General features: G+C 43.7%; 1 long non-coding RNA gene across 10 annotated transcripts in view; it reads left to right on the top strand.

Annotated features, from left to right (window-relative positions):
• Positions 1–24,148, top strand: part of LOC307181154 — a 2,002,597-nt gene that overhangs the window by 1,041,835 nt on the left and 936,614 nt on the right. For 5 of the 10 annotated variants that reach the window (XR_013826033.1, XR_013826034.1, XR_013826037.1 and 2 more), the window contains one exon: positions 8,391–8,476. The exons of 4 other annotated variants lie outside the window; for them this stretch is intronic. This is a non-coding gene — a long non-coding RNA (uncharacterized lncRNA). The remainder of the gene's footprint in view (positions 1–8,390; positions 8,477–24,148) is intronic. One more of the 10 variants, XR_013826035.1, reaches the window with a different exon arrangement.

Raw genomic sequence — 24,148 nt, forward strand, 5'->3', positions numbered from 1 at the left:
TGCATGTTTTAGCTGAAGGAAGAATACCTTAAACCTGGAGAGTTAAGACCCGTGTAATGGGTACCATGCAATATGACTTCAAAGGGTCTTCATTTGCTCACCGAATCTCTCCAATCCTATCACTGCTGCGTTTATGCCCCTGTACACATGCTTGATTCTCTTTCGGAGACATAGCAATCCATAGGTTTTAAGATACTTACTAGTCAGGTACATTCTTAGGCGTTTAATATGCGGTGTTGAGTCCATTTCGTTGAGCAAGGAGTAGCTCTTGTCTATTCCATATTTGGCTTAAGGAACTTTATCTGTGCTCATTTCAATCTCTGGTTTTATGCAGCACCCCAACTCACCTTTACCCTTAAGCAAGCATAAGTTGGTTTTCTAAATTTGAGACCCTGTTCTGTTCTGTAATTCAGTTCCTGTGTAGCGAAGTTTACATTCCGTGTATTACTGATATCTTATGATGTTTCTTTTTCTGTGTGACTTATTTCAGTTAGAATCATCATACCTGAATCCACTCATTGTGATGCTAAGGGCCTTGTGACACAGATTTCATTGCTGAGTGATATTGCTTTGTAAGTAAATACCACAACTTCTTTATCCATTTTTCACTTTCTGCGATGTTGAACTTGTACTGTGAACGAGGTTCTTGTAAACAGAGCCGTTCCAAACTTTGGGGTGGCTGTGTCTTTTTGATTTTAAATTCCCTAAGCTATAGGACCATAAGTGGAAGTGCCCTAGGCTCTGTTGCTTTGTTTTTTAGATGTTTCAGGAAACACCATACACTTCTCCCGAGTGGTTGTTGGCAATTTACATCCCGCCCATCAGCATAACAAGGCTCCCAGTTCTCCATGGCCTGTCCTGCCTTTCTGGATTTTACACTTTTTTCAGATGGCCCTTTTGACCGGGGGGAAGTGAGACTTCATTGTAGTGCAGATTTCCTTTGCAAGCTTGCTTGGTTGGCCAAAAAGGGCGTATGCGTTTTTTCCTGAATATATTCAGGAAAAAACGCATACGCCCTTTTTGGCCAAGTGCATCATTGTGGACGTTCTGCCTCTTTTCCTATGCTTTCAATGCAATTCCAGTCTACCTCCTGAAATCGGTTTCCTGCAATTCTGCCCCGCTTTCAAGTCCTCTTGGCAGCCTTCCTTCAGTCTATTTTTGGACGATAGCTGTCATTTATAACTCTGCAGGTTTGTGAATTACAGTGCCCCTGAGCTCCTTTCTTCAACTCGCTTTCTTGTGACCTGGCCGCAACACCGCAGGATGGCTTCAGGCCCTAATCTGGTTCCGGCACGGCACACTGAGCCTTTGGTTATTTCCTCTTCCTGGTGGGAAATGAGAGTTAAATTTGCCCGTCCAGACACCTCCAGCTAGTCTCTCATTGGTTTTCGCTATTCCTGTTCATCTTCCGCAGAAATTGCAAACTGGGCCAAACAGGAGGTTAAAGGCGCTGACTCTCCAAGTGGGGAGAGTGTTAGTAAAGCGTCTGGAATGTTTCACCCGAGTACCAGGGGAAGAAAACTGAGACATATTTGAACACGTCTCCCGTTCACATGGTTGATCATACTTGGGTTCCACATGCATGTTTTAGCTGAAGGAAGAATACCTAAAACCTGGGTAGTTGAAACCCGTGGAATGGGTACCATGCAATATGACTTCAAAGGGTCTTCATTTGCTCACCGAACCTCTCCAATCCTATCACTGCTGCGTTTATGCCCCTGTACACATGCTTGATTCTCTTTTGGAGACATAGCAATCCATAGGTTTTAAGATACTTACTAGTCAGGTATATTCTTGGGCGTTTAATATGCGGTGTTGAGTCCATTTCGTTGAGCAAGGAGTAGCTCTTGTCTATTCCATATTTGGCTTAAGGAACTTTATCTGTGCTCATTTCAATCTCTGGTTTTATGCAGCACCCCAACTCACCTTTACCCTTAAGCAAGCATAAGTTGGTTTTCTAAATTTGAAACCCTGTTCTGTTCTGTAATTCAGTTCCTGTGTAGCCAAGTTTCCATTCCGTGTATTACTGATATCTTATGATGTTTCTTTTTCTGTGTGACTTATTTCAGTTCGAATCATCATATCTGAATCCACTCATTGTGCTGCTAAGGGCCTGATGACATAGATTTCATTGCTGAGTGATATTGCTTTGTAAGTAAATACCACAACTTCTTTATCCATTTTTCACTTTCTGCGATGTTGAACTTGTACTGTAAACGAGGTTCTTGTAAACAGAGCCGTTCCAAACTTTGGGGTGGCTGTGTCTTTTTGATTTTAATTTCCCTAAGCTATAGGACCATAAGTGGAAGTGCCCTAGGTTCTGTTGCTTTGTTTTTTAGATGTTTCAGGAAACACCATACACTTCTCCCGAGTGGTTGTTGGCAATTTACATCCCGCCCATCAGCATAACAAGGCTCCCAGTTCCCCATGGTCTGTCCTGCCTTTCTGGATTTTACACTTTTTTCAGATGGCACTTTTGACTGAGGGGAAGTGAGACTTCATTGTAGTGCAGATTTCCTTTGCAAGCTTGCTTGGTTGGCCAAAAAGGGCGTATGCGTTTTTTCCTGAATATATTCAGGAAAAAACGCATACGCCCTTTTTGGCCAAGTGCATCATTGTGGACGTTCTGCCTCTTTTCCTATGCTTTCAATGCAATTCCAGTCTACCTCCTGAAATCGGTTTCCTGCAATTCTGCCCCGCTTTCAAGTCCTCTTGGCAGCTTTACTTCAGTATATTTTTGGACGATAGCTGTCATTTATTACTCTGCAGGTTTGTGAATTACAGTGCCCCTGAGCTGCTTTCTTCAACTCGCTTTCTTTTGAGCTGGCCGCAACACCGCAGGATGGCTTCAGGCCCTAATCTGGTTCCGGCCCGACATGCTGAGCCTTTGGTTATTTCCTCTTCCCGGTGGGAAATGAGAGTTAAATTTGCCCGTCCAGACACCTCCAGCTAGCCTCTCATTGGTTCTCGCTATTCCTGTTCATCTTCCGCAGAAATTGCAAACTGGGCCAAACAGGAGGTTAAAGGCGCTGACTCTCCAAGTGGGGAGAGTGTTAGTAAAGCGTCTGGAATGTTGCACCCGAGTACCAGGGGAGGAAAACTGAGACATATTTGAACACGTCTCCCGATCACATGGTTGATCATACTCTGGGTTCCACATGCATGTTTTAGCTGAAGGAAGAATACCTAAAATCTGGGTAGTTGAAACCCGTGGAATGGGTACCATGCAATATGACTTCAAAGGGTCTTCATTTGCTCACTGAACCTCTCCAATCCTATCACAGCTGCGTTTATGCCCCTGTACACATGCTTGATTCTCTTTCGGAGACATAGCAATCTATAGATTTTAAGATACTTACTAGTCAGGTACATTCTTAGGCGTTTAATATGCGGTGTTGAGTCCATTTCGTTGAGCAAGGAGTAGCTCTTGTCTATTCCATATTTGGCTTAAGGAACTTTATCTGTGCTCATTTCAATCTCTGGTTTTATGCAGCACCCCAACTCACCTTTCCCCTTAAGCAAGCATAAGTTGGTTTTCTAAATTTGAGACCCTGTTCTGTTCTGTAATTCAGTTCCTGTGTAGCCAAGTTTACATTCCGTGTATTACTGATATCTTATGATGTTTCTTTTTCTGTGTGACTTATTTCAGTTAGAATCATCATACCTGAATCCACTCATTGTGCTGCTAAGGGCCTGATGACACAGATTTCACTGCTGCGTGATATTGCTTTGTAAGTAAATACCACAAATTCTTTATCCATTTTTCACTTTCTGCGATGTTGAACTTGTACTGTAAACGAGGTTCTTGTAAACAGAGCCGTTCCAAACTTTGGGGTGGCTGTGTCTTTTTCATTTTAATTTCCCTAAGCTATAGGACCATAAGTGGAAGTGCCCTAGGTTCTGTTGCTTTGTTTTTTATTTGTTTCAGGAAACACCATACACTTCTCCCGAGTGGTTGTTGGCAATTTACATCCCGCCCATCAGCATAACAAGGCTCCCAGTTCCCCATGGCCTGTCCTGCCTTTCTGGATTTTACACTTTTTTCAGATGGCCCTTTTGACCGAGGGGAAGTGAGACTTCATTGTAGTGCAGATTTCCTTTGCAAGCTTGCTTGGTTGGCCAAAAAGGGCGTATGCGTTTTTTCCTGAATATATTCAGGAAAAAACGCATACGCCCTTTTTGGCCAAGTGCATCATTGTGGACGTTCTGCCTCTTTTCCTATGCTTTCAATGCAATTCCAGTCTACCTCCTGAAATCGGTTTCCTGCAATTCTGCCCCGCTTTCAAGTCCTCTTGGCAGCTTTACTTCAGTATATTTTTGGACGATAGCTATCATTTATTACTCTGCAGGTTTGTGAATTACAGTGCCCCTGAGCTGCTTTCTTCAACTCGCTTTCTTTTGAGCTGGCCGCAACACCGCAGGATGGCTTCAGGCCCTAATCTGGTTCCGGTCCGGCATGCTGAGCCTTTGGTTATTTCCTCTTCCTGGTGGGAAATGAGAGTTAAATTTGCCCGTCCAGACACCTCCAGCTAGCCTCTCATTGGTTCTCGCTATTCCTGTTCATCTTCCGCAGAAATTGCAAACTGGGCCAAACAGGAGGTTAAAGGCGCTGACTCTCCAAGTGGGGAGAGTGTTAGTAAAGCGTCTGGAATGTTGCACCCGAGTACCAGGGGAGGAAAACTGAGACATATTTGAACACGTCTCCCAATCACATGGTTGATCATACTCTGGGTTCCACATGCATGTTTTAGCTGAAGGAAGAATACCTTAAACCTGGAGAGTTAAGACCCGTGGAATGGGTACCATGCAATATGACTTCAAAGGGTCTTCATTTGCTCACTGAACCTCTCCAATCCTATCACAGCTGCGTTTATGCCCCTGTACACATGCTTGATTCTCTTTCGGAGACATAGCAATCCATAGGTTTTAAGATACTTACTAGTCAGGTACATTCTTAGGCATTTAATATGCGGTGTTGAGTCCATTTCGTTGAGCAAGGAGTAGCTCTTGTCTATTCCATATTTGGCTTAAGGAACTTTATCTGTGCTCATTTCAATCTCTGGTTTTATGCAGCACCCCAACTCACCTTTCCCCTTAAGCAAGCATAAGTTGGTTTTCTAAATTTGAGACCCTGTTCTGTTCTGTAATTCAGTTCCTGTGTAGCCAAGTTTACATTCCGTGTATTACTGATATCTTATGATGTTTCTTTTTCTGTGTGACTTATTTCAGTTAGAATCATCATACCTGAATCCACTCATTGTGCTGCTAAGGGCCTGATGACACAGATTTCACTGCTGCGTGATATTGCTTTGTAAGTAAATACCACAAATTCTTTATCCATTTTTCACTTTCTGTGATGTTGAACTTGTACTGTAAACGAGGTTCTTGTAAACAGAGCCGTTCCAAACTTTGGGGTGGCTGTGTCTTTTTGATTTTAATTTCCCTAAGCTATAGGACCATAAGTGGAAGTGCCCTAGGTTCTGTTGCTTTGTTTTTTAGATGTTTCAGGAAACACCATACACTTCTCCCGAGTGGTTGTTGGCAATTTACATCCCGCCCATCAGCATAACAAGGCTCCCAGTTCCCCATGGCCTGTCCTGCCTTTCTGGATTTTACACTTTTTTCAGATGGCCCTTTTGACCGAGGGGAAGTGAGACTTCATTGTAGTGCAGATTTCCTTTGCAAGCTTGCTTGGTTGGCCAAAAAGGGCGTATGCGTTTTTTCCTGAATATATTCAGGAAAAAACGCATACGCCCTTTTTGGCCAAGTGCATCATTGTGGACGTTCTGCCTCTTTTCCTATGCTTTCAATGCAATTCCAGTCTACCTCCTGAAATCGGTTTCCTGCAATTCTGCCCCGCTTTCAAGTCCTCTTGGCAGCTTTACTTCAGTATATTTTTGGACGATAGCTGTCATTTATTACTCTGCAGGTTTGTGAATTACAGTGCCCCTGAGCTGCTTTCTTCAACTCGCTTTCTTTTGAGCTGGCCGCAACACCGCAGGATGGCTTCAGGCCCTAATCTGGTTCCGGTACGGCACGCTGAGCCTTTGGTTATTTCCTCTTCCTGGTGGGAAATGAGAGTTAAATTTGCCCATCCAGACACCTCCAGCTAGCCTCTCATTGGTTCTCGCTATTCCTGTTCATCTTCCGCAGAAATTGCAAACTGGGCCAAACAGGAGGTTAAAGGGACTGACTCTCCAAGTGGGGAGAGTGTTAGTAAAGCGTCTGGAATGTTGCACCCGAGTACCAGGGGAGGAAAACTGAGACATATTTGAACACGTCTCCCGATCACATGGTTGATCATACTCTGGGTTCCACATGCATGTTTTAGCTGAAGGAAGAATACCTAAAATCTGGGTAGTTGAAACCTGTGGAATGGGTACCATGCAATATGACTTCAAAGGGTCTTCATTTGCTCACTGAACATCTCCAATCCTATCACTGCTGCGTTTATGCCCCTGTACACATGCTTGATTCTCTTTCGGAGACATAGCAATCTATAGGTTTTAAGATACTTACTAGTCAGGTACATTCTTAGGCGTTTAATATGCGGTGTTGAGTCCATTTCGTTGAGCAAGGAGTAGCTCTTGTCTATTCCATATTTGGCTTAAGGAACTTTATCTGTGCTCATTTCAATCTCTGGTTTTATGCAGCACCCCAACTCACCTTTACCCTTAAGCAAGCATAAGTTGGTTTTCTAAATTTGAGACCCTGTTCTGTTCTGTAAATCAGTTCCTGTGTAGCCAAGTTTACATTCCGTGTATTACTGATATCTTATGATGTTTCTTTTTCTGTGTGACTTATTTCAGTTAGAATCATCATACCTGAATCCACTCATTGTGCTGCTAAGGGCCTGATGACACAGATTTCATTGCTGCGTGATATTGCTTTGTAAGTAAAGACCACAACTTCTTTATCCATTTTTCACTTTCTGCGATGTTGAACTTGTACTGTAAACAAGGTTCTTGTAAACAGAGCCGTTCCAAACTTTGGGGTGGCTGTGTCTTTTTGATTTTAATTTCCCTAAGCTATAGGACCATAAGTGGAAGTGCCCTAGGTTCTGTTGCTTTGTTTTTTAGATGTTTCAGGAAACACCATACACTTCTCCCCAGTGGTTGTTGGCAATTTACATCCCGCCCATCAGCATAACAAGGCTCCCAGTTCTCCATGGCCTGTCCTGCCTTTCTGGATTTTACACTTTTTTCAGATGGCCCTTTTGACCGGGGGGGAAGTGAGACTTCATTGTAGTGCAGATTTCCTTTGCAAGCTTGCTTGGTTGGCCAAAAAGGGCGTATGCGTTTTTTCCTGAATATATTCAGGAAAAAACGCATACGCCCTTTTTGGCCAAGTGCATCATTGTGGACGTTCTGCCTCTTTTCCTATGCTTTCAATGCAATTCCAGTCTACCTCCTGAAATCGGTTTCCTGCAATTCTGCCCCGCTTTCAAGTCCTCTTGGCAGCCTTCCTTCAGTCTATTTTTGGACGATAGCTGTCATTTATAACTCTGCAGGTTTGTGAATTACAGTGCCCCTCAGCTCCTTTCTTCAACTCGCTTTCTTGTGACCTGGCCGCAACACCGCAGGATGGCTTCAGGCCCTAATCTGGTTCCGGCCCGGCATTCTGAGCCTTTGGTTAATTCCTCTTCCTGGTGGGAAATGAGAGTTAAATTTGCCCGTTCAGACAACTCCAGCTAGTCTCTCATTGGTTCTCGCTATTCCTGTTCATCTTCCGCAGAAATTGCAAACTGGGCCAAACAGGAGGTTAAAGGGACTGACTCTCCAAGTCGGGAGAGTGTTAGTAAAGCGTCTGGAATGTTGCACCCGAGTACCAGGGGAGGAAAACTGAGACATATTTGAACACGTCTCCCGTTCACATGGTTGATCATACTCTGGGTTCCACATGCATGTTTTAGCTGAAGGAAGAATACCTTAAACCTGGAGAGTTGAGACCCGTGTAATGGGTACCATGCAATATGACTTCAAAGGGTCTTCATTTGCTCACCGAACCTCTCCAATCCTATCACTGCTGCGTTTATGCCCCTGTACACACGCTTGATTCTCTTTTGGAGACATAGCAATCCATAGGTTTTAAGATACTTACTAGTCAGGTACATTCTTAGGCGTTTAATATGCGGTGTTGAGTCCATTTCATTGAGCAAGGAGTAGCTCTTGTCTATTCCATATTTGGCTTAAGGAACTTTATCTGTGCTCATTTCAATCTCTGGTTTTATGCAGCACCCCAACTCACCTTTACCCTTAAGCAAGCATAAGTTGGTTTTCTAAATTTGAGACCCTGTTCTGTTTTGGAATGCAGTTCCTGTGTAGCCAAGTTTACATTCCGTGTATTAGTGATATCTTATGATGTTTCTTTTTCTGTGTGACTTATTTCAGTTAGAATCATCGTACCTGAATCCACTCATTATGCTGCTAAGGGCCTGATGACATAGATTTCATTGCTGGGTGATATTGCTTTGCAAGTGAATACCACAACTTCTTTATCCATTTTTCACTTTCTGCGATGTTGAACTTGTACAGTAAACGAGGTTCTTGTAAACGGAGGCGTCCCAAACTTTGGGGTGGCTGTGTCTTTTTGATTTTAATTTCCCTAAGCTTTAGGACCATAAGTGGAAGTGCCCTAGGCTCTGTTGCTTTGTTTTTTAGATGTTTCAGGAAACACCATACACTTCTCCCGAGTGTCTGTTGGCAATTTACATCCCGCCCATCAGCATAACAAGGCTCCCAGTTCTCCATGGCCTGTCCTGCCTTTCTGGATTTTACACTTTTTTCAGATGGCCCTTTTGACCGGGGGGAAGTGAGACTTCATTGTAGTGCAGATTTCCTTTGCAAGCTTGCTTGGTTGGCCAAAAAGGGCGTATGCGTTTTTTCCTGAATATATTCAGGAAAAAACGCATACGCCCTTTTTGGCCAAGTGCATCATTGTGGACGTTCTGCCTCTTTTCCTATGCTTTCAATGCAATTCCAGTCTACCTCCTGAAATCGGTTTCCTGCAATTCTGCCCCGCTTTCAAGTCCTCTTGGCAGCCTTCCTTCAGTCTATTTTTGGATGATAGCTGTCATTTATAACTCTGCAGGTTTGTGAATTACAGTGCCCCTCAGCTCCTTTCTTCAACTCGCTTTCTTGTGACCTGGCCGCAACACCGCAGGATATCTTCAGGCCCTAATCTGGTTCTGGCATGGCACGCTGAGCCTTTGGTTAATTCCTCTTCCTGGTGGGAAATGAGAGTTAAATTTGCCCATCCAGACACCTCCAGCTAGTCTCTCATTGGTTCTCGCTATTCCTGTTCATCTTCCACAGAAATTGCAAACTGGGCCAAACAGGAGGTTAAAGGGACTGACTCTCCAAGTCGGGAGAGTGTTATTAAAGCGTCTGGAATGTTGCACCCAAGTACCAGGGTACGAAAACTGAGACATATTTGAACACGTCTCCCGATCACATGGTTGATCATACTCTGGGTTCCACATGCATGTTTTAGCTGAAGGAAGAATACCTAAAACCTGGGTAGTTGAAACCCGTGGAATGGGTACCATGCAATATGACTTCAAAGGGTCTTCATTTGCTCACCGAACATCTCCAATCCTATCACTGCTGCGTTTATGCCCCTGTACACATGCTTGATTCTCTTTCGGAGACATAGCAATCCATAGGTTTTAAGATACTTACTAGTCAGGTACATTCTTAGGCGTTTAATATGCGGTGTTGAGTCCATTTCGTTGAGCAAGGAGTAGCTCTTGTCTATTCCATATTTGGCTTAAGGAACATTATCTGTGCTCATTTCAATCTCTGGTTTTATGTAGCAGCCCAAGTCACCTTTCCCCTTAAGCAAGCATAAGTTGGTTTTCTAAATTTGAGACCCTGTTCTGTTCTGTAAATCAGTTCCTGTGTAGCCAAGTTTACATTCCATGTATTACTGATATCTTATGATGTTTCTTTTTCTGTGTGACTTATTTCAGGTAGAAACATCGTACCTGAATCCACTCATGATGCTGCTACGGGCCTGATGACATAGATTTCATTGCTGAGTGATACTGCATTGTACGTAAGTACCACAAGTTCTTTATCCATTTTTCAATTTCTGTGATATTGAACTTGTACGGTAAACGAGGTTCTTGTAAACAGAGGCATCCCAAACTTTGGGGTGGCTGTGTCTTTTTGATTTTAAATTCCCTAAGCTATAGGACCATAAGTGGAAGTGCCCTAGGCTCTGTTGCTTTGTTTTTTAGATGTTTCAGGAAACACCATACATTTCTCCCAAGTGTCTGTTGGCAATTTACATCCCGCCCATCAGCATAACAAGGCTCCCAGTTCTCCATGGCCTGTCCTGCCTTTCTGGATTTTACACTTTTTTCAGATGGCCCTTTTGACCGGGGGGAAGTGAGACTTCATTGTAGTGCAGATTTCCTTTGCAAGTTTGCTTGGTTGGCGAAAAACGGCGTATGCGTTTTTTCCTGAATATATTCAGGAAAAAACGCATACGCCCTTTTTGGCCAAGTTCATCATTGTGGACGTTCTGCTTCTTTTCCTATGCTTTCAATGCAATTCCAGTCTACCTCCTGAAATCGGTTTCCTGCAATTCTGCCCCGCTTTCAAGTCCTCTTGTCAGCCTTACTTCAGTCTATTTTTGGACGATAACTGTCATTTATAACTCTGCAGGTTTGTGAATTACAGTGCCCCTGAGCTCCTTTCTTCAACTCGCTTTCTTGTGACCTGGCTGCAACACCGCAGGATGGCTTTAGGCCTTAATCTGGTTCCGGCACGGCACGCTGAGCCTTTGGTTATTTCCTCTTCCTGGTGGGAAATGAGAGTTAAATTTGCCCATCCAGACACCTCCAGCTAGTCTCTCATTGGTTCTCGCTATTCCTGTTCATCTTCCGCAGAAATTGCAAACTGGGCCAAACAGGAGGTTAAAGGCGCTGACTCTCCAAGTGGGGAGAGTGTTAGTAAAGCGTCTGGAATGTTGCACCCGAGTACCAGGGGAGGAAAACTGAGACATATTTGAACACGTCTCCCGTTCACATGGTTGATCATACTTGGGTTCCACATGCATGTTTTAGCTGAAGGAAGAATACCTTAAACCTGGAGAGTTAAGACCCGTGTAATGGGTACCATGCAATATGACTTCAAAGGGTCTTCATTTGCTCACCGAACCTCTCCAATCCTATCACTGCTGCGTTTATGCCCCTGTACACATGCTTGATTCTCTTTCGGAGACATAGCAATCCATAGGTTTTAAGATACTTACTAGTCAGGTACATTCTTAGGCGTTTAATATGGGGTGTTGAGTCCATTTCGTTGAGCAAGGAGTAGCTCTTGTCTATTCCATATTTGGCTTAAGGAACTTTATCTGTGCTCATTTCAATCTCTGGTTTTATGCAGCACCCCAACTCACCTTTACCCTTAAGCAAGAATAAGTTGGTTTTCTAAATTTGAGACCCTGTTCTGTTCTGTAATTCAGTTCCTGTGTAGCCAAGTTTACATTCCGTGTATTACTGATATCTTATGATGTTTCTTTTTCTGTGTGACTTATTTCAGTTAGAATCATCATACCTGAATCCACTCATTGTGCTGCTAAGGGCCTGATGACACAGATTTCATTGCTGAGTGATATTGCTTTGTAAGTAAATACCACAACTTCTTTATCCATTTTTCACTTTCTGTGATGTTGAACTTGTACTGTAAACGAGGTTCTTGTAAACAGAGCCGTTCCAAACTTTGGGGTGGCTGTGTCTTTTTGATTTTAAATTCCCTAAGCTATAGGACCATAAGTGGAAGTGCCCTAGGTTCTGTTGCTTTGTTTTTTAGATGTTTCAGGAAACACCATACACTTCTCCCGAGTGTCTGTTGGCAATTTACATCCCGCCTATCAGCATAACAAGTCTCCCAGTTCTCCATGGCCTGTCCTGCCTTTCTGGATTTTACACTTTTTTCAGATGGCCCTTTTGACCGGGGGGAAGTGAGACTTCATTGTAGTGCAGATTTCCTTTGCAAGCTTGCTTGGTTGCCCAAAAAGGGCGTATGCGTTTTTTCCTGAATATATTCAGGAAAAAACGCATACGCCCTTTTTGGCCAAGTGCATCATTGTGGTCGTTCTGCCTCTTTTCCTATGCTTTCAATGCAATTCCAGTCTACCTCTTGAAATCGGTTTCCTGCAATTCTGCCCCGCTTTCAAGTCCTCTTGGCAGCCTTACTTCAGTCTATTTTTGGATGATAGCTGCCATTTATAACTCTGCAGGTTTGTGAATTACAGTGCCCCTGACCTCCTTTCTTCAACTCGCTTTCTTGTGACCTGGCCGCAACACCGCAGGATGGCTTCAGGCCCTAATCTGGTTCTGGCACGGCACGCTGAGCCTCTGGTTATTTCCTCTTCCTGGTGGGAAATGAGAGTTAAATTTGCCCGTCCAGACACCTCCAGCTTGTCTCTCATTGGTTCTCGCTATTCCTGTTCATCTTCCGCAGAAATTGCAAACTGGGCCAAACAGGAGGTTAAAGGCGCTGACTCTCCAAGTGGGGAGAGTGTTAGTAAAGCGTCTGGAATGTTGCACCCGAGTACCAGGGGAGGAAAACTGAGACATATTTGAACACGTCTCCCGATCACATGGTTGATCATACTCTGGGTTCCACATGCATGTTTTAGCTGAAGGAAGAATACCTAAAACCTGGGTAGTTGAAACCCGTGGAATGGGTACCATGCAATATGACTTCAAAGGGTCTTCATTTGCTCAACGAACCTCTCCAATCCTATCACTGCTGCGTTTATGCCCCTGTACACATGCTTGATTCTCTTTCGGAGACATAGCAATCCCTAGGTTTTAAGATACTTACTAGTCAGGTACATTCTTAGGCGTTTAATATGCGGTGTTGAGTCCATTTCTTTGAGCAAGGAGTAGCTCTTGTCTATTCCATATTTGGCTTAAGGAACTTTATCTGTGCTCATTTCAATCTCTGGTTTTATGCAGCACCCCAACTCACCTTTCCCCTTAAGCAAGCATAAGTTGGTTTTCTAAATTTGAGACCCTGTTCTGTTCTGTAATTCAGTTCCTGTGTAGCCAAGTTTACATTCCGTGTATTACTGATATCTTATGATGTTTCTTTTTCTGTGTCACTTATTTCAGTTAGAATCATCATACCTGAATCCACTCATTGTGCTGCTAAGGGCCTGATGACACAGATTTCATTGCTGAGTGATATTGCTTTGTAAGTAAATACCACAACTTTTTTATCCATTTTTCACTTTCTGCGATGTTGAACTTGTACTGTAAACGAGGTTCTTGTAAACAGAGCCGTTTGAAACTTTGGGGTGGCTGTGTCTTTTTGATTTTAAATTCCCTAAGCTATAGGACCATAAGTGGAAGTGCCCTAGGCTCTGTTGCTTTGTTTTTTAGATGTTTCAGGAAACACCATACACTTCTCCCCAGTGGTTGTTGGCAATTTACATCCCGCCCATCAGCATAACAAGGCTCCCAGTTCTCCATGGCCTGTCCTGCCTTTCTGGATTTTACACTTTTTTCAGATGGCCCTTTTGACCGGGGGGAAGTGAGACTTCATTGTAGTGCAGATTTCCTTTGCAAGTTTGCTTGGTTGGCCAAAAAGGGCGTATGCGTTTTTTCCTGAATATATTCAGGAAAAAACGCATACGCCCTTTTTGGCCAAGTGCATCATTGTGGACGTTCTGCCTCTTTTCCTATGCTTTCAGTGCAATTCCAGTTTACCTCCTGAAATCGGTTTCCTGCAATTCTGCCCCGCTTTCAAGTCCTCTTGGCAGCCTTACTTCAGTCTATTTTTGGACGATAGCTGTCATTTATAACTCTGCAGGTTTGTGAATTACAGTGCCCCTGAGCTCCTTTCTTCAACTCGCTTTCTTGTGACCTGGCCGCAACACCGCAGGATGTCTTCAGGCCCTAATCTGGTTCCGGCACGGCACGCTGAGCCTTTGGTTAATTCCTCTTCCTGGTGGGAAATGAGAGTTAAATTTGCCCGTCCAGACACCTCCAGCTAGCCTCTCATTGGTTCTCGCTATTCCTGTTCATCTTCCACAGAAATTGCAAACTGTGCCAAACAGGAGGTTAAAGGCGCTGACTCTCCAAGTGGGGAGAGTGTTAGTAAAGCGTCTGGAATGTTGCACCCGAGTACCAGGGGAGGAAAACTGAGACATATTTGAACACGTCTCCCGATCACATGGTTGATCATACTCTGGGTTCCACATGCATGTTTTAGCTGAAGGAAGAATACCTAAAAGCTGGGCAGTTGAAACCCGTGGAATGGGTACCATGCAATATGACTTCAAAGGGTCTTCATTTGCTCACCGAACCTCTCCAATCCTATCACTGCTGCGTTTATGCCCCTGTACACATGCTTGATTCTCTTTCGGAGACATAGCAATCCATAGGTTTTAAGATACTTACTAGTCAGGTACATTCTTAGGCATTTAATATGCAGTGTTCAGTCCATTTCGTTGAGCAAGGAGTAGCTCTTGTCTATTCCATATTTGGCTTAAGGAACTTTATCTGTGCTCATTTCAATCTCTGGTTTTATGCAGCAACCCAACTCACCTTTACCCTTAAGCAAGCATAAGTTGGTTTTCTAAATTTGAGAACCTGTTCTGTTTTGGAATTCAGTTCCTGTGTAGCCAAGTTTACATTCCGAGTATTAGTGATATCTTATGATGTTTCTTTTTCTGTGTGACTTATTTCAGTTAGAATCATCGTACCTGAATCTACTTATTATGCTGCTACGGGCCTGATGACATAGATTTCATTGCTGAGTGATACTGCATTGTACGTAAGTACCACAAGTTCTTTATCCATTTTTCACTTTCTGTGATATTGAACTTGTACGGTAAACGAGGTTCTTGTAAACAGAGGCGTCCCAAACTTTGGGGTGGCAGTGTCTTTTTGCTTTTAATTTCCCTAAGCTATAGGACCATAAGTGGAAGTGCCCGAGGCTCTGTTGCTTTGTTTTTTAGATGTTTCAGGAAACACCATACACTTCTCCTGAGTGTCTGTTGGCAATTTACATCCCGCCCATCAGCATAACAAGGCTCCCTGTTCTCCATGGCCTGTCCTGCCTTTCTGGATTTTACACTTTTTTCAGATGGCCCTTTTGACCGGGGGGAAGTGAGACTTCATTGTAGTGCAGATTTCCTTTGCAAGTTTGCTTGGTTGGCCAAAAAGGGCGTATGCGTTTTTTCCTGAATATATTCAGGAAAAAACGCATACGCCCTTTTTGGCCAAGTGCATCATTGTGGACGTTCTGCCTCTTTTCCTATGCTTTCAATGCAATTCCAGTCTACCTCCTGAAATCGGTTTCCTGCAATTCTGCCCCGCTTTCAAGTCCTCTTGGCAGCCTTACTTCAGTCTATTTTTGGACGATAGCTGTCATTTATAACTCTGCAGTTTTGTGAATTACAGTGCCCCTGAGCTCCTTTCCTCAACTCGCTTTCTTGTGACCTGGCCGCAACACCGCAGGATGGCTTCAGGCCCTAATCTGGTTCTGGCACGGCACGCTGAGCCTTTGGTTAATTCCTCTTCCTGGTGGGAAATGAGAGTTAAATTTGCCCATCCAGACACCTCCAGCTAGTCTCTCATTGCTTCTCGCTATTCCTGTTCATCTTCCACAGAAATTGCAAACTGGGCCAAACAGGAGGTTAAAGGGACTGACTCTCCAAGTGGGGAGAGTGTTAGTAAAGCGTCTGGAATGTTGCACCCGAGTACCAGGGTACGAAAACTGAGACATATTTGAACACGTCTCCCGATCACATGGTTGATCATACTCTAGGTTCCACATGCATGTTTTAGCTGAAGGAAGAATACCTTAAACCTGGGTAGTTGAAACCCGTGGAATGGGTACCATGCAATATGACTTCAAAGGGTCTTCATTTACTCACGAACCTCTCCAATCCTATCACTGCTGCGTTTATGCCCCTGTACACATGCTTGATTCTCTTTCGGAGACATAGCAATCCATAGGTTTTAAGATACTTACTAGTCAGGTACATTCTTAGGCGTTTAATATGGGGTGTTGAGTCCATTTCGTTGAGCAAGGAGTAGCTCTTGTCTATTCCATATTTGGCTTAAGGAACTTTATCTGTGCTCATTTCAATCTCTGGTTTTATGCAGCACCCCAACTCACCTTTCCCCTTAAGCAAGCATAAGTTGGTTTTCTAAATTTGAGACCCTGTTCTGTTCTGTAATTCAGTTCCTGTGTAGCCAAGTTTACATTCCGTGTATTAGTGATATCTTATGATGTTTCTTTTTCTGTGTGACTTATTTCAGTTAGAATCATCATACCTGAATCCACTCATTGTGCTACTAAGGGTCTGATGACACAGATTTCATTGCTGAGTGATATTGCTTTGTAAGTAAATACCACAACTTTTTTATCCATTTTTCACTTTCTGCGATGTTGAACTTGTACTGTAAACGAGGTTCTTGTAAACAGAGCCGTTCCAAACTTTGGGGTGGCTGTGTCTTTTTGATTTTAAATTCCCTAAGCTATAGGACCATAAGTGGAAGTGCCCTAGGCTCTGTTGCTTTGTTTTTTAGATGTTTCAGGAAACACCATACACTTCTCCCGAGTGGTTGTTGGCAATTTACATCCCGCCCTTCAGCATAACAAGGCTCCCAGTTCTCCATGGCCTGTCCTGCCTTTCTGGATTTTACACTTTTTTCAGATGGCCCTTTTGACCGGGGGGAAGTGAGACTTCATTGTAGTGCAGATTTCCTTTGCAAGCTTGCTTGGTTGGCCAAAAAGGGCGTATGCGTTTTTTCCTGAATATATTCAGGAAAAAACGCATACGCCCTTTTTGGCCAAGTGCATCATTGTGGACGTTCTGCCTCTTTTCCTATGCTTTCAATGCAATTCCAGTCTACCTCCTGAAATCGGTTTCCTGCAATTCTGCCCCGCTTTCAAGTCCTCTTGGCAGCCTTACTTCAGTCTATTTTTGGACGATAGCTGTCATTTATAACTCTGCAGGTTTGTGAATTACAGTGCCCCTGAGCTCCTTTCTTCAACTCGCTTTCTTGTGACCTGGCCGCAACACCGCAGGATGGCTTCAGGCCCTAATCTGGTTCCCGCACGGCACGCTGAGCCTCTGGTTATTTCCTCTTCCTGGTGGGAAATGAGAGTTAAATTTGCCCGTCCAGACACCTCCAGCTAGTCTCTCATTGGTTCTCGCTATTCCTGTTCATCTTCCGCAGAAATTGCAAAGTGGGCCAAACAGGAGGTTAAAGGCGCTGACTCTCCAAGTGGGGAGAGTGTTAGTAAAGCGTCTGGAATGTTACACCCGAGTACCAGGGGAGGAAAACTGAGACATATTTGAACACGTCTCCCGATCACATGGTTGATCATACTCTGGGTTCCACATGCATGTTTTAGCTGAAGGAAGAATACCTAAAACCTGGGTAGTTGAAACCCGTGGAATGGGTACCATGCAATATGACTTCAAAGGGTCTTCATTTGCTCACCGAACCTCTCCAATCCTATCACTGCTGCGTTTATGCCCCTGTACACATGCTTGATTCTCTTTCGGAGACATAGCAATCCATAGGTTTTAAGATACTTACTAGTCAGGTACATTCTTAGGCGTTTAATATGCGGTGTTGAGTCCATTTCGTTGAGCAAGGAGTAGCTCTTGTCTATTCCATATTTGGCTTAAGGAACTTTATCTGTGCTCATTTCAATCTCTGGTTTTATGCAGCACCCCAACTCACCTTTCCCCTTAAGCAAGCATAAGTTGGTTTTCTAAATTTGAGACCCTGTTCTGTTCTGTAATTCAGTTCCTGTGTAGCCAAGTTTACATTCCGTGTATTAGTGATATCTTATGATGTTTCTTTTTCTGTGTGACTTATTTCAGTTAGAATCATCATACCTGAATCCACTCATTGTGCTACTAAGGGTCTGATGACACAGATTTCATTGCTGAGTGATATTGCTTTGTAAGTAAATACCACAACTTTTTTATCCATTTTTCACTTTCTGCGATGTTGAACTTGTACTGTAAACGAGGTTCTTGTAAACAGAGCCGTTCCAAACTTTGGGGTGGCTGTGTCTTTTTGATTTTAAATTCCCTAAGCTATAGGACCATAAGTGGAAGTGCGCTAGGCTCTGTTGCTTTGTTTTTTAGATGTTTCAGGAAACACCATACACTTCTCCCGAGTGGTTGTTGGCAATTTACATCCCGCCCTTCAGCATAACAAGGCTCCCAGTTCTCCATGGCCTGTCCTGCCTTTCTGGATTTTACACTTTTTTCAGATGGCCCTTTTGACCGGGGGGAAGTGAGACTTCATTGTAGTGCAGATTTCCTTTGCAAGCTTGCTTGGTTGGCCAAAAAGGGCGTATGCGTTTTTTCCTGAATATATTCAGGAAAAAACGCATACGCCCTTTTTGGCCAAGTGCATCATTGTGGACGTTCTGCCTCTTTTCCTATGCTTTCAATGCAATTCCAGTCTACCTCCTGAAATCGGTTTCCTGCAATTCTGCCCCGCTTTCAAGTCCTCTTGGCAGCCTTACTTCAGTCTATTTTTGGATGATAGCTGTCATTTATAACTCTGCAGGTTTGTGAATTACAGTGCCCCTGAGCTCCTTTCTTCAACTCGCTTTCTTGTGACCTGGCCGCAACACCGCAGGATGGCTTCAGGCCCTAATCTGGTTCCCGCACGGCACGCTGAGCCTCTGGTTACTTCCTCTTCCTGGTGGGAAATGAGAGTTAAATTTGCCCGTCCAGACACCTCCAGCTAGTCTCTCATTGGTTCTCGCTATTCCTGTTCATCTTCCGCAGAAATTGCAAAGTGGGCCAAACAGGAGGTTAAAGGCGCTGACTCTCCAAGTGGGGAGAGTGTTAGTAAAGCGTCTGGAATGTTACACCCGAGTACCAGGGGAGGAAAACTGAGACATATTTGAACACGTCTCCCGATCACATGGTTGATCATACTCTGGGTTCCACATGCATGTTTTAGCTGAAGGAAGAATACCTAAAACCTGGGTAGTTGAAACCCGTGGAATGGGTACCATGCAATATGACTTCAAAGGGTCTTCATTTGCTCACCGAACCTCTCCAATCCTATCACTGCTGCGTTTATGCCCCTGTACACATGCTTGATTCTCTTTCGGAGACATAGCAATCCATAGGTTTTAAGATACTTACTAGTCAGGTACATTCTTAGGCGTTTAATATGCGGTGTTGAGTCCATTTCGTTGAGCAAGGAGTAGCTCTTGTCTATTCCATATTTGACTTAAGGAACTTTATCTGTGCTCATTTCAATCTCTGGTTTTATGCAGCACCCCAACTCACCTTTCCCTTAAGCAAGCATAAGTTGGTTTTCTAAATTTGAGAACCTGTTCTGTTTTGGAATTCAGTTCCTGTGTAGCCAAGTTTACATTCCGAGTATTAGTGATATCTTATGATGTTTCTTTTTCTGTGTGACTTATTTCAGTTAGAATCATCGTACCTGAATCTACTTATTATGCTGCTACGGGCCTGATGACATAGATTTCATTGCTGAGTGATACTGCATTGTACGTAAGTACCACAAGTTCTTTATCCATTTTTCACTTTCTGTGATATTGAACTTGTACGGTAAACGAGGTTCTTGTAAACAGAGGCGTCCCAAACTTTGGGGTGGCAGTGTCTTTTTGCTTTTAATTTCCCTAAGCTATAGGACCATAAGTGGAAGTGCCCGAGGCTCTGTTGCTTTGTTTTTTAGATGTTTCAGGAAACACCATACACTTCTCCTGAGTGTCTGTTGGCAATTTACATCCCGCCCATCAGCATAACAAGGCTCCCTGTTCTCCATGGCCTGTCCTGCCTTTCTGGATTTTACACTTTTTTCAGATGGCCCTTTTGACCGGGGGGAAGTGAGACTTCATTGTAGTGCAGATTTCCTTTGCAAGTTTGCTTGGTTGGCCAAAAAGGGCGTATGCGTTTTTTCCTGAATATATTCAGGAAAAAACGCATACGCCCTTTTTGGCCAAGTGCATCATTGTGGACGTTCTGCCTCTTTTCCTATGCTTTCAATGCAATTCCAGTCTACCTCCTGAAATCGGTTTCCTGCAATTCTGCCCCGCTTTCAAGTCCTCTTGGCAGCCTTACTTCAGTCTATTTTTGGACGATAGCTGTCATTTATAACTCTGCAGTTTTGTGAATTACAGTGCCCCTGAGCTCCTTTCTTCAACTCGCTTTCTTGTGACCTGGCCGCAACACCGCAGGATGGCTTCAGGCCCTAATCTGGTTCTGGCACGGCACGCTGAGCCTTTGGTTAATTCCTCTTCCTGGTGGGAAATGAGAGTTAAATTTGCCCATCCAGACACCTCCAGCTAGTCTCTCATTGCTTCTCGCTATTCCTGTTCATCTTCCACAGAAATTGCAAACTGGGCCAAACAGGAGGTTAAAGGGACTGACTCTCCAAGTGGGGAGAGTGTTAGTAAAGCGTCTGGAATGTTGCACCCGAGTACCAGGGTACGAAAACTGAGACATATTTGAACACGTCTCCCGATCACATGGTTGATCATACTCTAGGTTCCACATGCATGTTTTAGCTGAAGGAAGAATACCTTAAACCTGGGTAGTTGAAACCCGTGGAATGGGTACCATGCAATATGACTTCAAAGGGTCTTCATTTGCTCACGAACCTCTCCAATCCTATCACTGCTGCGTTTATGCCCCTGTACACATGCTTGATTCTCTTTCGGAGACATAGCAATCCATAGGGTTTAAGATACTTACTAGTCAGGTACATTCTTAGGCGTTTAATATGGGGTGTTGAGTCCATTTCGTTGAGCAAGGAGTAGCTCTTGTCTATTCCATATTTGGCTTAAGGAACTTTATCTGTGCTCATTTCAATCTCTGGTTTTATGCAGCACCCCAACTCACCTTTCCCCTTAAGCAAGCATAAGTTGGTTTTCTAAATTTGAGACCCTGTTCTGTTCTGTAATTCAGTTCCTGTGTAGCCAAGTTTACATTCCGTGTATTAGTGATATCTTATGATGTTTCTTTTTCTGTGTGACTTATTTCAGTTAGAATCATCATACCTGAATCCACTCATTGTGCTACTAAGGGTCTGATGACACAGATTTCATTGCTGAGTGATATTGCTTTGTAAGTAAATACCACAACTTTTTTATCCATTTTTCACTTTCTGCGATGTTGAACTTGTACTGTAAACGAGGTTCTTGTAAACAGAGCCGTTCCAAACTTTGGGGTGGCTGTGTCTTTTTGATTTTAAATTCCCTAAGCTATAGGACCATAAGTGGAAGTGCCCTAGGCTCTGTTGCTTTGTTTTTTAGATGTTTCAGGAAACACCATACACTTCTCCCGAGTGGTTGTTGGCAATTTACATCCCGCCCTTCAGCATAACAAGGCTCCCAGTTCTCCATGGCCTGTCCTGCCTTTCTGGATTTTACACTTTTTTCAGATGGCCCTTTTGACCGGGGGGAAGTGAGACTTCATTGTAGTGCAGATTTCCTTTGCAAGCTTGCTTGGTTGGCCAAAAAGGGCGTATGCGTTTTTTCCTGAATATATTCAGGAAAAAACGCATACGCCCTTTTTGGCCAAGTGCATCATTGTGGACGTTCTGCCTCTTTTCCTATGCTTTCAATGCTATTCCAGTCTACCTCCTGAAATCGGTTTCCTGCAATTCTGCCCCGCTTTCAAGTCCTCTTGGCAGCCTTACTTCAGTCTATTTTTGGACGATAGCTGTCATTTATAACTCTGCAGGTTTGTGAATTACAGTGCCCCTGAGCTCCTTTCTTCAACTCGCTTTCTTGTGACCTGGCCGCAACACCGCAGGATGGCTTCAGGCCCTAATCTGGTTCCCGCACGGCACGCTGAGCCTCTGGTTATTTCCTCTTCCTGGTGGGAAATGAGAGTTAAATTTGCCCGTCCAGACACCTCCAGCTAGTCTCTCATTGGTTCTCGCTATTCCTGTTCATCTTCCGCAGAAATTGCAAAGTGGGCCAAACAGGAGGTTAAAGGCGCTGACTCTCCAAGTGGGGAGAGTGTTAGTAAAGCGTCTGGAATGTTACACCCGAGTACCAGGGGAGGAAAACTGAGACATATTTGAACACGTCTCCCGATCACATGGTTGATCATACTCTGGGTTCCACATGCATGTTTTAGCTGAAGGAAGAATACCTAAAACCTGGGTAGTTGAAACCCGTGGAATGGGTACCATGCAATATGACTTCAAAGGGTCTTCATTTGCTCACCGAACCTCTCCAATCCTATCACTGCTGCGTTTATGCCCCTGTACACATGCTTGATTCTCTTTCGGAGACATAGCAATCCATAGGTTTTAAGATACTTACTAGTCAGGTACATTCTTAGGCGTTTAATATGCGGTGTTGAGTCCATTTCGTTGAGCAAGGAGTAGCTCTTGTCTATTCCATATTTGGCTTAAGGAACTTTATCTGTGCTCATTTCAATCTCTGGTTTTATGCAGCACCCCAACTCACCTTTCCCCTTAAGCAAGCATAAGTTGGTTTTCTAAATTTGAGACCCTGTTCTGTTCTGTAATTCAGTTCCTGTGTAGCCAAGTTTACATTCCGTGTATTAGTGATATCTTATGATGTTTCTTTTTCTGTGTGACTTATTTCAGTTAGAATCATCATACCTGAATCCACTCATTGTGCTACTAAGGGTCTGATGACACAGATTTCATTGCTGAGTGATATTGCTTTGTAAGTAAATACCACAACTTTTTTATCCATTTTTCACTTTCTGCGATGTTGAACTTGTACTGTAAACGAGGTTCTTGTAAACAGAGCCGTTCCAAACTTTGGGGTGGCTGTGTCTTTTTGATTTTAAATTCCCTAAGCTATAGGACCATAAGTGGAAGTGCGCTAGGCTCTGTTGCTTTGTTTTTTAGATGTTTCAGGAAACACCATACACTTCTCCCGAGTGGTTGTTGGCAATTTACATCCCGCCCTTCAGCATAACAAGGCTCCCAGTTCTCCATGGCCTGTCCTGCCTTTCTGGATTTTACACTTTTTTCAGATGGCCCTTTTGACCGGGGGGAAGTGAGACTTCATTGTAGTGCAGATTTCCTTTGCAAGCTTGCTTGGTTGGCCAAAAAGGGCGTATGCGTTTTTTCCTGAATATATTCAGGAAAAAACGCATACGCCCTTTTTGGCCAAGTGCATCATTGTGGACGTTCTGCCTCTTTTCCTATGCTTTCAATGCAATTCCAGTCTACCTCCTGAAATCAGTTTCCTGCAATTCTGCCCCGCTTTCAAGTCCTCTTGGCAGCCTTACTTCAGTCTATTTTTGGACGATAGCTGTCATTTATAACTCTGCAGGTTTGTGAATTACAGTGCCCCTGAGCTCCTTTCTTCAACTCGCTTTCTTGTGACCTGGCCGCAACACCGCAGGATGGCTTCAGGCCCTAATCTGGTTCCCGCACGGCACGCTGAGCCTCTGGTTATTTCCTCTTCCTGGTGGGAAATGAGAGTTAAATTTGCCCGTCCAGACACCTCCAGCTAGTCTCTCATTGGTTCTCGCTATTCCTGTTCATCTTCCGCAGAAATTGCAAAGTGGGCCAAACAGGAGGTTAAAGGCGCTGACTCTCCAAGTGGGGAGAGTGTTAGTAAAGCGTCTGGAATGTTACACCCGAGTACCAGGGGAGGAAAACTGAGACATATTTGAACACGTCTCCCGATCACATGGTTGATCATACTCTGGGTTCCACATGCATGTTTTAGCTGAAGGAAGAATACCTAAAACCTGGGTAGTTGAAACCCGTGGAATGGGTACCATGCAATATGACTTCAAAGGGTCTTCATTTGCTCACCGAACCTCTCCAATCCTATCACTGCTGCGTTTATGCCCCTGTACACATGCTTGATTCTCTTTCGGAGACATAGCAATCCATAGGTTTTAAGATACTTACTAGTCAGGTACATTCTTAGGCGTTTAATATGCGGTGTTGAGTCCATTTCGTTGAGCAAGGAGTAGCTCTTGTCTATTCCATATTTGACTTAAGGAACTTTATCTGTGCTCATTGCAATCTCTGGTTTTATGCAGCACCCCAACTCACCTTTCCCTTAAGCAAGCATAAGTTGGTTTTCTAAATTTGAGACCCTGTTCTGTTCTGTAATTCAGTTCCTGTGTAGCCAAGTTTACATTCCATGTATTACTGATA

The sequence above is a fragment of the Stenella coeruleoalba genome (genome assembly GCF_951394435.1).
Source record: "Stenella coeruleoalba genome assembly, contig: scaffold_61, whole genome shotgun sequence".
NCBI lineage: Eukaryota > Metazoa > Chordata > Mammalia > Artiodactyla > Delphinidae > Stenella > Stenella coeruleoalba.